The sequence below is a fragment of the Zosterops lateralis genome, assembly GCF_965231275.1.
Source record: "Zosterops lateralis genome assembly, chromosome: 1".
NCBI lineage: Eukaryota > Metazoa > Chordata > Aves > Passeriformes > Zosteropidae > Zosterops > Zosterops lateralis.
Genome location: NC_139762.1, coordinates 134,100,279 through 134,118,798, shown reverse-complemented (window position 1 = coordinate 134,118,798; position 18,520 = coordinate 134,100,279). Strand labels below are relative to the sequence as shown.

At 37.5% G+C, this 18,520-nt stretch overlaps 1 protein-coding gene and 1 long non-coding RNA gene across 3 annotated transcripts in view; one reads left to right on the top strand and one right to left on the bottom strand.

Moving 5' to 3' along the window:
* ZFPM2 (zinc finger protein, FOG family member 2) overlaps window positions 1-18,520 on the bottom strand; it is a 308,739-nt gene that overhangs the window by 21,531 nt on the left and 268,688 nt on the right. The window lies entirely within an intron of this gene.
* On the top strand, window positions 3,976-13,905 carry LOC310906293. The gene is made up of 4 exons (XR_014589376.1): window positions 3,976-4,246; window positions 6,794-6,860; window positions 11,852-11,888; window positions 11,993-13,905. It is a non-coding gene; the product is annotated as an uncharacterized lncRNA (long non-coding RNA).

The following is an 18,520-nucleotide window of genomic DNA, read 5'->3' as shown; positions in this document are numbered from 1 at the left end:
CTTTGTTAAATGTCTAAAATATTCAAGTACGAGGGGGAGAAAACAGAACTGATACCGTGCAGGGAACGGCAGCCCCTCGAGATGTGTCTGCATGAAAAATTGAATTTAACAGAGAATCACACCATGATTTAGTGCAATGCACTTGACCAAATATTTCTGCAATCTGCACTCTCAGCCACCCACTGGTCTGAATGCAAGGCTGTGGCCAGAGACCGACGATCAGCTTATCTCTTCAGAAATAACTGCACAAAATGCACAGATGTTTTAAATGCAACTTGATTTCTCATTGACTTTCCAGATTCAGACCAGAAGGATCTATTTAGCTGAAGTAAGGCTTTTTACGTGTATGAAAAATATGTCATCACTGGGAGGAAGTTTGGCATCTAAAAGCAAAAGAGGTAGGTTTTTCCCGCTAATTGCATTGAAATGCAAGAAATTAAAGGACAGTCCTGTTACCATCCTCACAGAAGCAGTCTTATTTCCCTCACTGATCTTTGCCTATCTCATAGTGCCTTTGTCTGACCCTGTATTACCACTAGTGTTGCCCTCACCACCCCACTCCCTAGAACTGCAAAAAGAAATCAAGGGTTTGATTGGGACCCATGGACTTTGTTGTTAAAATACATTCTAGTCAAGGCAATTATGCTCGTAAACTAAGGTAATTTTACACGCATATAAATACATGTACTTGTGAATATGCTGGCTGAGCCAGGACTTCATACCTCAGTTTCTATCCACAGTACTGGGACAGAAACCAAATGGGGTGAAACAGAGTGAAAAGTGAAAAAGTGCATATATAAAATTTCTTTTTTAATTCTGTAAAGCAAAATTTTTGTCGAACACTAAAACAAAGTGATGAAAACCACCTTTCAAACCTCTGCGGTTCACACTCATCATATAAATTATTTAACCATAGAATGGCTTGGGTTGGAAGGAACCTTAAAAAGATCATTTAGTTCCAATCCCTCTGCCATAGACCAGAATGCTCAGAGTCCCGCCAGCCTGGCCTTGACTGTTTCCAGGGATGGGGCATCCACAATGTCTCTGGACAACACGTGCCAATGCCTCACCAGCCTCACAGTGAAGAATTACAAACCTTAAGTAACCTGGTCAGATGGGGTCCTTAACATGAGAACGCTGAGCTAAGGTATAAACTTAGACGTGCCACGGTCTTAAAAATACTTGTGTAACAATTTTTTTTTTTTTTTTAATGGTATGGAAAACATGAGACAATATTTGCAAACACTGAGCTGGGGTTATAAAAACGTCTTTCGGACCAAGTCGTGAGAATTTTGCAGGGGAGCCGCCGCCGCCCGCGCTCCCCGCCGCGGCCCGCAGGTGGTGCTGTGGCGCCGCCGTAGTTTGTTCCCTTCCCTTCCCTTCCCTTCGCCACCGGCGCCGGCCCAGGCCGCTCCCCACACCCGGTGCTGTCACGACAGACACTGAACGGCCCCGCTCCTGTCGCGACAGACACCGGACAGCCCCGCTCCCCACACCGCCCCGCTCCCGTCGCGACACACAGCGCGCCTGTGTCTTCTCACGCTGATGAGGAGCCGTGTCCCCTCACGGCGGGGCGCACGGACGGCACCCGCAGGGGAATGTATTTTAAATAAACGGCCGGATTGACGCGCAGAGGGAACAATATCGATGGCTATGTTGTGTTGCTCGCTTCAGGAGCTGTGTAGGGAGCAGTTCCCTTCTCCTGGGCACATCCCTCCTGCTCCAAGAGCCCCAGAGGGGCCTGCCCTGCCCTGCGCCCCACCCTGTGCCCCTCCACTGCCACAGAAACTTCGGGGACAAGGAACCCGGGCTGTGATGGCACATCCGCAGCTGGGCAGGCTGTGCTGGATGCTGGAGCCCTGGGGAGGGGCAGGTTTTGAGCACAGCGGAGCTGCCACACAGCAGTATTGGACTGTGTCACCCTCCTCTGGCCTGCACCCCGGATCTGCAGCCACAGGGTGATGCCTCCCTGCCCCTGCCTGGAAAATGTTCATGGAAATCACCTCTCCTTACCTACCAACACACAGGTGCTTATTGCTACCTAAATCATTTCCCTGCAAGAGTGGAAAGATGCAGCCAGGGCTGGAAACTATCCAACATCAGCCACTTCGTAATATTTCTGTTGCTGAGCAAAAAACAGCATTCCAGGGTGCGTGACTCCCATGGAAACACGTGGGAATCGTGATGTTAAAGGTTTGTGGAAACCTTTGAACACTTATCTCTGTCTCATGAGAGTAATGAAGAAATTTGATGTCAAGCATGCAGTGATCCCTGAAGAACTATCTGGCTTTTGGAGGAGAAGGGATTACACACCGAGGTGAAATTCTGCTAGCCCTGTAGTGCTGCCATGAACCCCTGTGTCCTGCCTGGCCCCTTAAAACTGCACAAAATCTTAAGAGGAATGGTATGAGGCTACTCTAAGTAAAGGGGTCACAGAGATTAAAGAAAAGTTCTATTAAATGTTTGGGATGCTCCCGGGAATAGAAATTTTTTACGAAGCAGAATGAAAGAACTGGCAGTAATTACCTATCAAGCCTCCCCGTCTGCTTGGAATCTACCCTGCTGATAAGGCTCTTCTCATGGTCACCCCCTCCCCACTCCCCCAATGAACCCACTGCTGCACTTCTTTGGCCAGTCCTATTGGACACTAAATGTTATCTACTACCTCTCTTCCTTTTTAACCAGGACAAAGTATAATGAACAACTTGGAATCTCTCTGGGCTACGGGAACGGAATGCAATCTGGCACCATGGAAGAATGTAGTTCATCATTGCCTAACCTATGTATGACTGAGACCCAAACACAGTCTCTTGAACGCTGGCCAGTTTACAGGCAGTGAACCTCACAATATCCACAACCTGCTGGAGATGCTTCACTGTCTCGTATCTTTTTGTTTTGCTAAAAGTTAGCACTCACATGGACAGCCATCTGCATCTAAAACTCAGAATCACTAAAATGCTCCATTACTCTCTCCCTTAATGTGTTTCTTCTTGGTTCTGAGCAGATGATCCTATACTATCCTATCTCAAAAAAATGTGTCCTCATACTTCTTTATTAAGACACCAGAAAAATCAATGCTCTCTATGCCCTGGAAGTGGAAACGGGATTTAGTGTCTATCTTCATAATGGAAAATATTGCCCATGTGTAGGAGAGACAGTTTAGACCCATTTCCCCAGTCCATGGAAATACTGCTTGACATAACAATAAAGAATGCCTTTCAGAGCAGCTTCTTATTTTGTGTTTAAGTCTTTTTAGCTAGGGGGTTCTCAGTTGATAACTTCTTCCTGTTTAATTTTCTTTTCTCCTTTTATTTCCCATCTATTTGCAACCCTGTACTCCACTCCACATTTTCAGTTTTCATTAAATCCAAACTGATAAAATAAGTAACTGATTATTGTCAATCTATAAGCCAGTCAGGTAACATAGACACTGAAGCACATATATACAGGTGCAACTACCTGGCTTACTGTTCATTACAAGAATTCTCTCAAGCTTTTACTGTGATGAGTCTGCTGGGATGATATCCTCCTAAACAGATAGCTATTTTTAAAGTTGGAGGCTTTACTGCAGCTGGTCCAAGTACATTACTTACTGGCACTACCAGAGACACGCAAACTGTGTCTGAGATACTGTGCCTTGCATCCTTCAGTTATCAATTCAGGATAGTTACAGATACACAAGTCATCTCTTTGAATCTGAATTAACATTTTCTCTCACTGCTCATTTACCTGTTCATGATACTATCAGCTGAATTAACTGTACAGACAGGTGAAGAGTGGATAATGCTGGAGGAATGGAAATAGCTGTAGCTGTAACCTTTTTTTTTTTTTTTTTTTTTCTTCTTAAAAAAAAAAAAAAAAAAAAAAAAAAAAGAAGCTTCATCTGGCTGTTTTTGACAGGTCATTCAAGACTATTCAGTTTCTTGATCTGAAGTCCCCTATGTATAATTGCATGCCTTTTAAGAATTACTCAGATATCTAATCTATATCTAATAGATAGATCCAGTTGTCTGGAAATGGAAGTGATATATACGACAATCAAGATCCTATATTTGAGTGAGAATTCAAAGAAAAGAGTTGACAGTACCAGAAAGAAGTTGCAGCATGAACAACTTGCTGAGAAGTGCCAAAGTCTTTGCAGAAGAAAAAGATATAAAATGAACAAACAACCACTTCTTGGGGAAAGCAAACGCAGCATTTTGAGGGGAAGACAAGAGATATTTGAAAAGTATGAAGGATTTAACAGGTAAGAATGAGAGGCTTAAATATACTATATGATAATAAAAAGATCAACTGAGGATTTAAAAGGGCGTATCATAGCTGGGCATATTTTAAGTGAACTACATTATCTTCTCAATAGACTTTTGCAGATGCTATAAAGGTTTGGGGAGAATTTCAGGCAGCATTCACTGGACAAAAATTAAGAAATCTACTCCTCATCTTGCTGTGACTTCTGATGTGCAATCACTCACCTATCTGGGAGAATTTCAGATGGGTCCACTGATGGGCACAATGTGCACCTGCAGAGCAGCTCTCAACTGTCCTGCTACAGGCAATGGCAAAGAGCTGCACATTTGTAAAAGCTAATTAATATAAAGAATATGAAAGCTATTACCTGAAAAAACCACAAAGTCTCTTTCTGTATTCTTTCATTACTAATTATTATTAATAATTAAATATCCTTGGTTTACATATTCAAGGCACCTCCAGACAGGTTCCTGCCCCAAGGAGTTTGTCAGATAGAAAGGTCAGATTTTGAGAACCTTTATTTATAATAACAAGTACTTAATCTGCAAGTGGCCATCAACTATTTACATAAATAGCACCGTTTTGTGTCATTCTCATGTGTAGACTTTGGCCTCCAAACTGACAAGAGATGACAAAGAGAAAACAGGAGACAAATTACAGAAATGACCTGGGTAATGGCAAATGAAAATGGATAAACAGCAATGTGTGGGGTAGATTAAGCAATATGCCTGCTAGTGGGTGCAGATCCCATTAATTCCTTTGTGAGTACATGTAGAGTCCTTAGCTACAGCACATTTTAATTTTTAATGGATTGATATGTGTATCTGAAAGAGCAATGTCCAGAAATAGGCTAGGGGTAGTGGATAATTCCTGGAGGCCATCTGAAAGGTATGAGTTTTGTTGAGGGATTTGAAGGAGGAGCTGCAAATACTCTCATCTGCATAATTGTCTACTTTTTCCCCAATGTAAATCATTATATTTCTTGCCCCAATTTTTTATCGAAATCACTTCCAACTTATTTCAGTCTGTCACAATAATATTTTCATATGAGGAGTGTTGTAACCTAATTCCTTCATTTGAATAATACATTCATTTTTAATTACCACAACTTGATCTCAGATTATTCAAATAACTATTTCATTTTTTATGCTTACCCTGACCCCAGTGTATTTATAGGCTTTTATCCTTACCTGATACCAGTGTAATGTAATTATAGATTGTATTTTAATCATCTACTATATCCTAGTGAGTTTGTTTAAATCACTCCAATCCGGAGTCTTTTATTTCTATGCCTTTTAAAATTCTACAATGGCATTCTCATTGCATAAAAGCAATATTTTTGTAGTTTACTACAATGAATGAACATTTTGCATGCATTGCTGGCCATGTTTCTAATTTAAATTTTAAAAAGTTGCTATAGAGAACTCTATGTAAAATGAAATCCTGACTTGTAAACAGGCATGGGACAGCTCATCACTTGAAATCTTTGTTCATAGCTCCTATTTGGTCCCTAACGTAAGTTTACAAGAAATGCAGCAGAAAAAAGAAATCAAATTCTTTATCCTACCAAAAATAAAAGTATACCTTGTACTAAGAATTGACAAAATATTTACCTTTTTTGCTCACAGGCACCAAATGCTTCCAAGTTATTTTACCTGTATTATAAAGAATTCCACATTGTATCCAGAAGATAAATTCAGGTGGGCCATGTCATCACTAGTCCTGGCCACATTTTGATTCCTAGGGCTACCATCTCTCTTTGAGAAAGATTTAACTCTTGGAAGTTTTTAATATTCTGAGATGATTCAGGCTTTTTTAGTAATAATTTAAAAAGAAATAATTATTATGGCTTTTTTTTTCCCATTCCTTAGTGCTGATTGAGGAGTTCCCCTTTCCCTATCTTTTGTGTTGCTTCAAGATTCAGATGTGGAGTGGGGTCAGAAATCATATAGGTGAAGCTACTCATGTCTGCACATCTGCATAAGAACCAGTATCTTTCTGGCTGTCAAATCGATTTGTAGTGAGATAATTGCCACTGCTCTAGTCAAACTATGCCCTTGTTTTGAGCAGCCTTTTCTTCCTGTGATGACATCTAGCAGCAGACCTTACAGTGTCCTTACAACATGCTCTCAGCTGCAGTGTATGCATTTTTCTACAGAGTGATGTAATGTCCAAAGACATTTCTGAATTAAACCTTCATCCTTCAGCAGTGTGGTACAACCACAGTACTGTTCCCAAAGTTGAGTCTGTGGCTAAAGTAGATTGCATAGGTGGAGAAACAGTCAAAATAACAAAAAAAAAATTATCAAAGCTATTAATCAATCCTGTGTTTTGTGGCCACTGACTGCCATGTCATGTTAGGGAAAGGGGGCATTATGTGTGGTGCTACAATTCCTGTAATTCGTGTTTTCCACATCTTTCTCAAATGTGTATCTAATTTTTGACTTCAAGTACCTTTATCTTCTGTTTCGTTCTGTTCTCCATGTGTGTCCATCCCCTGCTGTTTCCTTTATGAAATGTCACTTTTAAATCTGATCTCTCCTAGTTTCTAGGAAATGAGGGTCTAAAAGGCAGTGAAACATGATCCAGACTGATGTCTGTTGAAAGCACAGGTAAGAAATGAGCATTAGCTACTTAAAAGTATAAATAAAGTGTCATTTTAAACTCCTACCTCCTTTAACAACTTATCTCTTCTCAATAACGTTTAAGAACTGTCCAATATACCACTTGTGACAAAAGAATTGTGACTAGTACCTTGACTCTAACAAACAGAAACATTGTCCCATAACAGTAAAAAAAAAAAAAAAAAAAAAAAAAAAAAAAAAAAAAAGGAAAAAAGGTAAACAAGAACAGGGAATATGGGTTTATTGAATATAATCAGTGAGTAAAATGAATTACTCTGCTTTTCCAAGATCCAGACACAGAAGCATGTTTCCCTCTGGGATTTCTACTACCATTTGGTCTAATACTCATTTTGCCTATTATAATACAAGCTTCATTAAAGTAGTAAAACAGCAATTGTCTCCTTGAGATCAAAGGACATCTGTGAAATAAAAGCAGACTGATCTCTAGAATGAAATAGTAGGAAAAGTTTGAAGTAAATTTTATGGTGAATCAAAATGTAAATTGTAATTTCACAAGGAAGAGACAGAGCACAAAATTAACTTTGTAAAGACATGGAAAGTGGATATGTTGATCTAAGAAATGTGAACGGATACTAAATACTTATCTATCAGTGGCATTTCTAACTATAACACTTCATGATGAAAAATTATGCTCGACTAAGCACACTGGTCTTAAAGAATTACCATTAAACAAGAAACATTGCTTATCAGATAAATTATCTGACTGACCTAGCTTCTATTTAACTGATCTTTTATTTGAAAGAAAAAAAAAAAGGGCAAAAAATCCATCTGTCATCAACATCCATCCTGCAAATCTTGTGACATAATAGCCCCTTTTAAACAATTTGTCAAATAATACCTAATAATATTTCTAAATCGATATTTCACTGTTTAAGTGAAAAAATGGAATGGTATGGGAAAAATGGAATAGGATCTCTCATGTAGTTTCAGCACTGGTTTGTCTGCATGACTCAACGAAATTAATGCACCTACATTTAACCATGGTGCATTACAGAGCTTGTCAGTGAACAAAATACTTAAGAGGGACAGACATGCTAAAAATCAAGGCATTTTCTAAAAAAAAAATTATATAAAATTAAAAAAAATAAATCCCAAGAATGCCTCTAAAAAAAACAAGTACTGCCCACACCAAATGAGAATTGGGGATGCAAACTCCTCTCCAGTGAGATATTCCACAGGACACTGGGCAACCATGAAAGCAGGCAGTGCCAGCCAGCAGCAGACTGGGCCAGCTGTGGGCAGTGAATGAGCCATTTATGCACATCTTCCAACATCCCTCTCACATTCCTTAGAGAAAAACGATGTGAAAAGTAGCAATAGGAATGAATACTCTTGCAGGTTTTATTTCCTTCTGCAAAAGGCACAGGGTAAAGTAATGAATTTCAATTTGCAACTGCCAAAGTAACCCAATCCCTGACTTATTTCAATCTTCTTTCTGAGCTGTGTCCTTATAATAATAATAAATTAGAAATTATTCTGAGGAAGAAAAACTCAAAAGAAATAAAATCCCCCTGAACATAACTTAATTCTAGTCTTTTGACAAGCATGTGTTTATAATAATTAGGAAAAGATTGTTGAACTACTTTTGCTCAATATTTTTTACACGATTTGCGAATGACGGATCTTAAATCTGTTCAGCAGTCACAGATCATGGGTCTGCAGTAGTAGCTTAAAAAGGACAGTAATGTTTGGGTTACCTGGTGCCTTTGCACACCTGCCAGGGAGTGAGAACTTAGGAGAACAATCTGCAGATCTCAGTCAGCGTGACACATAGACTCCACAAGTGTAATTTATAGCTTAATGCATTCACAAAGCACTGTGAAGTGCATTGATTACTTTGAATCAGAAAGGTTAAATCATAATTACTATTTCCTCATCAAAAAACCCTGCATTTGACTGCCCATTAGACCAGTCAAATAAATGTATGGTATTGCTACACAATAATAAACCAATGTAAATAATGGATAGTCATCTGTAGGCAAGATTACATGTTCTGATTTCAAATGGAAAATTAATGACAAAGTCCCATTTTGAAACTCTGTGAATTCCACCTAGTTAGAGCCTTTGATACTCTTTGTTCTGCATTTAAAAGACAAAACACAAGTACCAAAAAGTGAAGAAATATGAAAGAAATCAATGTTGATATCTTAGAAGCAATTTGGTAAAATATATGTCAAAGAAAAAAAATTTTAAAATCTTATTCATCCCTAAATAAAACAGAAATAAAATACCACTAAATATAAGTAGATATATTTAACAGAAAGTGTAGTTCACAATTTTATGTTCTAGGATTTTGTTTATGCATCACAGTGATTTCTTTCAAAGGGAAAACATGTGAATATTAGATGCATTTTTGGACACCCATGATTCATATTTTCCTCTGGCACAATTAAGAGTGGTTACTTTGGTAATATAATCTTTTCACAACATACTAATTTTGGTTTAAACCAGTTAAAATACTTCTGCTGTCCTTATAGTGTCTGCTTTTTTAAAATGAAGTATTTATTATGAAGTATGAGACAGTTTTGCAGTGTGGTAAAAACGGGTACAATGTAACATACCCTATGACAACAGGAGTCTCTATTAGGAGATGGGCAATTCAGCTTTCATAAGCCTTTGTTTGGTATTCCAACTGTCTATGATTCAGTTCTCCTTTCAGTAGATTTTTGCACTGTCTGTTGTGCAGTGAGATCTATGCTGGCCAGCTAAAATGTCATTTGAAAAAGAACAACTATTTACTAGGAAATACACCAGAAACACTAAATTGTGCCATTGGAGAGGCAGTAGAAGTTAACAATTCGCTTTGTGACTGAATCTTACTGGAGTGGAGTGAATGATCCAGAAGCAATGGCCTTTACATCCATTTTACCAAGACCTTAAATTACATAGTCCTCAACTCCCTACTTTGTAGTTAACACATCCTTTGACTTTCGTGAAACAGCATTTGTTTCAACCCATACCAATAGGTGCAGACGATAGGTGCAGAATGCCACTCAAACGTTCATGGATAGGAATTTTATCCCTAATAATCAAACTTGATACACATACTGGTTCTTTGGCATGTCTATCATCATGGCCATCTGTTAGGTGGAATTGTGCCTGCTAAAAAGGAGATATGCCAGTTTTAACATGATATAGGTGCCATCAAAATGCAAGTGATGAAGGAAAGACTCTAGAATATGGCAGTGATCAATCTTCTGCAGAAAGATGCTCTGGGTAGCAACCCAACTGTTAGGAATATCGTATTGATATATATGATAATTAAAACCTTTGCTTGGCTTTTTGATCTCTAGGTACCTTGTCTGCGTGCCTGTATTCACACTGCAGCATCAGTGTTTGGTGTTTTGTGTTTGCTGAAGGAAACATACACCTTTCTCCTTTACTATCACAACCTAATCACCATTAATAGCCTAATCTGAAGGTCAAATGACAGATGAAAATTGTCTTTTTACAACATTTTCTTTTAAAATATAAAGTGACTTTTAAGAATTAATACTTTTAAGAATTAAACACAATCCTGATTATTATCCTTCCTCACAAATGTTTTCGAAGGGTGTCCTTTACTAATGGTTCTGGTAAAACACACAACTCAGAAGCACTCCTGCTGTCTGATACTCTTCATAGGAAAATGACTTCTCTTTATAGTCTTTGTGCTACTGCATCATCTTTAGAAAGATAAAAAATACCCAGGTGGAACAGTGAGGAGGTCTGTCTAGCTCACACTCTTTCTCTAGAGTAGCAACAGGCAATGTTATTTAGTTAAAATATGAGAACTTGGCCTCCTTCTGCAGTTCATTCCCTTAAGAGTTCACAAGCATGCACATGGATTAGGAACGTTAGTGGATACATCCTCTTAGTACCATTTACAGATCTGTTGTCCATGAATTTGTTCAATCTCTCTCTGAACCTGCTGATACTGTCTGCTTTCACAGGCTCCTGTGGCATCAAGTTCACAGAGTTAACTCACTGCCGTGATAATCTGTTTTAAATTGTTCTTCTCCCAGTTTCCTGTAGCACTGCAGGATTTGAGGAATAACAGTTCTTCGTTCACTTTATCCACTAGCTTCAAGATTTTGTAAGCCTGTATCAAATTTCCCTCTCAACATTCTCTTCACCAGATGGAGAAGTCTCAGACTTTTTTTTTTTGTCTATTGTCATAGGATAGCTGCTCCCTTGATCACTCTGGCTGCCCTTCCTCAGCTGTGATCAGAGCTGCACACAGTACTCAAGATCTGGGTGCACTGAGCTTTCATATATGGCAAACTGACAGCCTCTGTCTTGTTCTAAAAACTGTATAGGCTTTTGTGATCTCTAGCAAAAGATCTTTAGATGTGTTTAAATTAGAAATCTAGTCTCATACAATTGAATGGTTACCTTTGGGGCTCAGATAAAGCTGTGTTAGTGTCACTGAAATAGAGCTGTTTGGTACTTCCAGCTTTCACAGTGTACAAAGGGACATTGCATGTCACACCTGGGATAACATAACTATGCATTAAGCCATAAAATCATAACAATGGTAAAAGGCTTCACAATGTGATCACACAGGTAATTTATAATATTAGATCATTATGATATATATATAACATCAGACATACTTAGAACTTTTCAGTTAACCATATACCCAATGCACATTTTCAGTACTTGAGAGGCTACTTGAAAATGCTCAGCTAATTTTTAGGTGGTCAAAGAAGACTGGGGAATGAACATTTGATACTGTTTTGCTCACCAAATTTTCTACAAGAAATTCTCCACACAATTTCCACTTGAACAACCTGCTAGTCTACTAGCAGAATTTCTGTGTGAATCAAAATAAATCTGAATGCTTTCAACTGCATAAAGTGTTATCCCTTCTACAGGCCTGAACCTGTAGCCAAGAGAGTCATAAGAAACCTCTGGTCCTAATTTGTTTCTTAACCTGGTGCCAGCTCCTGCTGATACATCTGCTTGTCCTTTTTCAGCTCCCTAAGTTACTGGATAGAGGATTTCTTTCAACAGGTGAGCCCCTTTCAGCCAGCATAGCAGCTGGGGCACATGCGTGGGGATTAATGGCACTTGAAATATGCCACTCTCAATATCACAGATGATTGTTCTTCTCCCAGCTTGGCTTTCCAAGATGATACCACCGTGCCAGTGCTCAGAGGAGAAGACCTGCTGTCTCTTCTGTTTTGCTTGGCTAGAACTTTGGAGAAGGCAAGAATATATTACCAAAAAAATTATGTTCTCTTTTGTGCATGAGACAATCCTTGGGAAGATGTTTGAGTTTCAAGGTTAATAGCTTATTATTAATAAGTGCAGGTTTAGTGTATTAGATAAACCTGAAGCAAGAACAGGTGTTTGTATTAGACATTTTGGAGAGAAGTCTTTTAGCACGGTTTTCACTACTGCTCTGGTTTGGTAAAAACCAGAAAGTTTCTGGCATACTCCCTAAAACTTGTTTCATAGAAACAATCAATCAAACTATAAAAATTGTATGATACATTTTCAATATCTGTCACCTGTGGCAAATATACAAATGCGGAGCATAGTGTGACTATAATTAATCTTCCTTTTCATACCTGGAAAATTCCAACTCTATATACCACATTTAGTGCAGGGGAAAATTATGTACCATATTTAGTGTAGGATGATGAATAGAAATTCCTTTTCTGACTAAATGAATCTATCTGAGATGCTGAATTTGCAAGGAAAGACAGTATTTATTGGTGCTCAAATCTTTTGCAAATAATCAGATTTCTAGGGAGGAAAAAAGATACATACTGTCTGTAGGCATGGGAAAAGCAAGAAATTCATGTTTTCAAAAAGCACATAAAAATGGGAAAATGCACTGTTTTATTAGAAAAACATAGATATCAACAGCCTATAAAATTTTCTTTGTCAAATTACCATTATCCAAGGAATTACTGATGCAACTTTAATTGTGGTCTATGTAACCATAACAAAAACTGACATTTGCACAGCTTCAGAAAGAAAAATCACATGAAAAAGTCTTCTCTCACCTAAGTGTGAATATCATGACATCGAGTCAAAATGACTGTCCACTGGAACTAACACACCATAGAAATGAGTGTGAAAGATACCTGGGTAGACTGTCAGAGGCCTGAAGGAAAGGCATTGGTGTTCATAATGGTGATTTTCTGTGTTTACTGTGTCCAAACTAAGTTCAGATTTTACCCTAAATATCAAGTGACATCAGCATTAAGAGATATTTACCTTTAAGTGTGAAAAATATATCAAGCTGAGCAGCAGGAGGCAGCAGGAAAAGAAGAGCAAGATGGATTTTTATTTTTCAGTTCTGATTCAGAGTTTGTCTTGCTGAACACCATATTAATAGGCTGTTAAAGAAAGACCCATTACTCAGAACTGATGAAAATCAAGTCTGCAGAATAGACCATAACTGCTCTTCTGTTGTAAAAAAAAATGTAATATATAAAATATCCGTTAATTTTGCCCAGAAAATAGAAAATGCTAAATTGCAGAATAAAGTATTTGACCACTACATTACATTTTCAGTCATAAATACAACTTTGATAGCCTTGGTTTTTATAGGATGGGATCCCTATTTTTATTAGAGTTGGCAACAGGGTAAACTTGGAAAGTATAATGGAAGAGTGTTTGATTAATTTTGAATATATTCAAATTCCATATAGATGTATTTAAATTTATATGTGTGTGTTCCTATATTTTTCATTCATATATACACATGTATACACAAATGCATACACAGCTCCCGAAACTCATGAAAGCCAGAATAGGAAATAAAAGTGGTATTAACCTTTAACAGAAAGGGTATAACCCTAAGCTACCAGTCATTTTACTCTGAACTGTATCAGCATAAAATAGAACACAATAAACTGCCAAGTGCATTAACTATGGATTTTAGATTGGAATTTGGAGAGGGGGAGAGCAGAAAGCTCATTGTGCTCGCTCCATCATTATAATTAATAAAAAGAATGAAACAGATTATAAACTCAGTTTCCAAGTAACAAGGGCCATTCAATGTTTATGTACATGGCTGTAGTGGATCTCTATATTCATTTAAATAGGTAATTATGTCTTCATTTTCTTGTTGGAGGTTTGCTACACAGTCTGAGTATCGGATGGACTAATTTCAAACTTGAAAATACAATCTTGTGTCATATACTTGGTGTTTACTTGGTTTGATGTCACTAGCTTTGTTTAAGTATCAGTTGTACAAGTTGCAATGTAACAAAATACATATAGCTAGAGCCAAGTCTTCATAGCAGCTCCCATTGTTTTGCATGAAAAATGCATTGACTATAGTATTGCGAGAGTAAATGTGCTGTATGCTGAAAAATTCTGTCACTTTCTATTAGCTGTAAATTATCGACTAGTATAAACCCTAATTTCATTTGTCACATTCTGTTGCATTGCTGCTCTTCCTTGTTCCCATTCTGTCATTCTGGCAGGCCCACTCTGCCCCAGGTATCACGGCATCGCCATCTGCACCCGACATCTGTCTCTCTATTGATCACACGGGTTTAGCACTTGATCAAACAGAGCACGACAGAATACATCTCTTTTTGCAGTACTGCCAATGCCAACTGCTGCATGAAATCTATTACAAAAGCATTCTTTTACCTAGTTTCTGAAACTGCAAATAGGTTTCTCTTCTTTTAAAAGATCCTTAGGTTGATTTTTTTCTTTAACTTTCTGTCTTTTTTTTTTTTTTTGTAGAGAAAGGAAAAAGCATAGGCTCCCAAACCCAAGAAATTAAGCATTTTTATCCCAGAATATGCAAACTATTGTACAGAAAGGAAAAAGCAGTAGGCTCCCAAAACCAAGAAATAAAGCATTTCTATCCCAGAGTACATAAACTAAGAAATTGAAATCATTATTAATGAAATAAATTATTACATTGATTCCTATTTTTTTATTAAACATAAATTTTAATTTTGCTGTAAAATGGTGGTAAAAATTAGACTCAAATACTCAAACATGGTGTCTGGAGAGCCTCAGATGCCTCCAAATTAGAGATTGTTGACTCTAGCAAGTGACTTGGGGGCCTAAGAAAGGTACATAACAATTCATTGCTCAATCAGTGAGAAGAAAATAGTGCATCTGAGGACTGATCTGGCATGCTAACCTGGAGAATAGACAACAGGAAATTCTTGGCACCAAAGTATGTCTGAAATCACATTTCCTTCTATAAATGAAATATCTATAACCAGGTCTGGACACCAGATGCCTCCATTCTTTTGTGTGCAAAAGCAAGGAACTCTTCTCAGTGTGACTACTTAAATAAACAGCACTGATGCTTTTAAAACATGGAGAAGGTGTACACCAGGTTTTGCGCAGGTATTCTGTTAGAGTGATATGGGAACATAGGGTAGTTAAGAGGGTCACCTCGGAGGCTTCAGTACAGCCACACCCTTAGAGAAGCTGAACATTTCACTTCTTTCAGAGGATGAAGAGCAAAAAACCTGCAGTAGCAAGATTATAATACTCTTCCCTAAAACCATCTGTGACCAATTCTGACACCAAAGTGAAATAAAATTGCCTTAAAATTCATAAAATTAAGCTTTTTTTGTCAGTAAAATCATCAACATTGGCATAGGTGATGTTATGAATTTACTGTCTTGAGACAAAGCCCTGTCCAGGTCTTGGGCAGTTAACAAGCTATAGTGCAATTCTACATCCTTACAGAATAATTAGAAACTATTTCTAAGAAAAAAGGTAAAATTCCAAAGCTGTAACTACTTCCCAAGGCCTTAGATATGGTTATGGCACACAAGGTTTAACAATTTTAACTATGATACTCCCACTGATTTTATGAGAAGTTCTTTTAAAAGTTCTCAAATTCTCAAGTTGAGAGAAGTGCTGCTAGCCATAAGAAATGGGACATATAAGGCTAAGAAATTAAATTATGGACTAGCAGGAGTAATAAGGACAATATATTTGCTCCTCAAACACAGCATTAGGGATTAACAGAACCCAGGTATTTTATGATAAAGTCTTCATGCTTTCCACAGGTGGATACCATATTCCTGTCAATCACAATGTATTGTAAATTTACTGGATAAATAAAAAAGATGTGCACTCTCTGGAAATAAATGTTATCTTTATATTTATGAACTATTCAATAACCCAATAGCCACGTGGTGTTCTCCTTATTTATGTTACCTTGTTAAATTATTCTGAACAAAATTTGTTGTTATAAGCAATCAGACTAAATGCACCCCAACCAAAATCATGAATGTTAAAAGACTATTTTCCTTGTTTCAACTGACAGTATTAGTTACAACACAGGAATTAGACTGGGATCTAGCAATGTATTATTCATTAGATTTTTTTGTAGCCAAATACATTAGAGTATATAGTTATACCAACAAATTAATATTTTAGAGCTAATTGAAATTGTTCTTCCTATAAAGATTAAGCTTCTTCCCACCCTACACACTTCAGTCATTAAAATAACACTTTTAATGCCTTGTCTAAATGATGTCTCACATTAATGCAAAGCTATATTAAAGCACTCAAATGACCAGTTCTTTTGTAATGCATTCTATATGATCAGACACTGGGTCAAATCTGGGCAGTGTGTATGAAGTGGTATCAAGTGGAAGCTAATTAAAATATATTCTCTATAGAACTTTACAGAAAAAAGAGAACAGTAATCATCAGAAGGTAGAGTCTGAAAATGGCATTTCTGAAAGGCTTGCAATGTGATTTATTCTATTTGCATGAGGATAATTTTTGGAATAAAGGCTTAAGAATATGGCAAGAATACTTCAATTACAAGGTACCTTATTTTATCCTTAACAATCTCAGTGATAACCTTTTTCTGGTTTCCCTCTTTCCTTATCCAAATCCACGAAATACAGTGTATTAATTTTTTTTTACTAATTTCTTTAATCTAAGGTTTACAACATGGAAGTTGATTCTTCTTAAAATAACCAGTGTTTTCCCTATTGTACTATTACTGATTCAGAGAAGGAGGAAATTAATATGGCAAAGATTGTCTTCATATCTCCACATTACCCAAGAGGGAAGACTTTTCTAAGATGCTGCCATTTCATGCTTAAATGTAGGTGGATGTGTAGGAAGGGGGGGACAGAGGCTATAGTCAGGCTTGCAGAGTTAGCAAGGAGCAATTAGACTGCATGTGTTCAAGCTTTGGTCATTTTGTCAGATAAGGCATCAATCCCCCTTATCCACTGACTGATCTCTTTTTTTTTAAAAAAAATATGAATTTCAGGGATGGGGTGTTAAGAAGATGGATGAAGCATTTTCTAGGGATAAGATGTGGATCTTTTGTCTGATCGACTCCAGTAATTCTTACAGAATAATAATAATAATAATACTAAAAACCTCAGAATTAACTTCTTAGCTCCATCCAGTGTGCTGAATTTGCTATCTCTATATAAAATACAGTGATGCAAGCATAAATATTGATTTTTTGTTTTCCTCAAAAAAATCTTCATTGTACTAACTGCTTATCTGTAGAATAACCTTTGCTTTCTTATAAGTCTGGTTGTGACAGACCTCTCCATTCACAGTACATAGCATAGTAATGGTAAGTTTGCATTTTTTAGAAGGCCTGTGGGATGATTTTTTCCCTCACTTAGCTTTTCTCTTATTGTTTGGGTGATTATTTGGATGTGAGCCAAATTACATTTCTCGTAAAAATGGGACTTTTCATTTGTGCTAACACTCCTATGCTACAACTCTGATGTATTATGCAGAACATGTGCCTGCATTGCAGTAAACCACCTTAATTGAAGCAAAACCCCTCATATTCCTTCTATTTTTTCATCAAGGTTGTTTTTGTTTTGTTTTTTTTTCTTTGACTACTGTAATGGAGAAAGTGGCATCTGTGTATTAGCGGGAGCCCTGGCAGGCTGAGCAGAACTGGAACAGAGCAGGGTTTCACCATTCTGTCCCTACATCTACACCAGCTTCAGTGACTGTGCTGTCGACTAATGTCAAGAATGAAAACCTAAAACTTCGTGTTTCTGCCTTTTAGTTGGAAAAAAATTACTGAGAAAAATGCCATTTGTCTGTATTAATAATTGATAATAGTTAAACACAGTTGTAGTCTCTTTTGCCTCACAACTGTCAGGGGAGCTTCCTCCTCCCTTTCTCCTCAGCAGCACTAACCAGACCCTTACGTACTGGCAGAACATTCTTGAGACAGGCTACTCCACCACTGAAGTCATAAATCATGTCTTGACCTTTGCTGGCTCCAAGAAAGGTCCTATTAGCTTAGACCAGAATATGATCTTAACATCTATGTGGGGAAAAATAAAATAAATAAAATAAAACTGAAACAAAACCACCAAACCACAAGGCAGAAATTCATTGATCCCCTTTAGGAGATGAATAGCTCAGAGAATGTCTGAAGCAAGTATCTTTGATAACCCAGCAAACTACTTCCTTCTCTTAGGAATCTCAGATGTCATTGGAACATAAGGTTCAAATGTTGGGAATCAGGTGAGGATAAAAGGAAGAGGTTTATGCTATCTCTGCCTACAGTGCAATCACACTTTATCATCTCCCATGAGAATCCCACTCTGTTTTTAATATGTCAGTAAGTGATTCCTTTTCGCCTGAGATCTAAAGCATGGCAAGTACTTAAAACATCAGGGCAAATAACAGGAGAAGAGAGT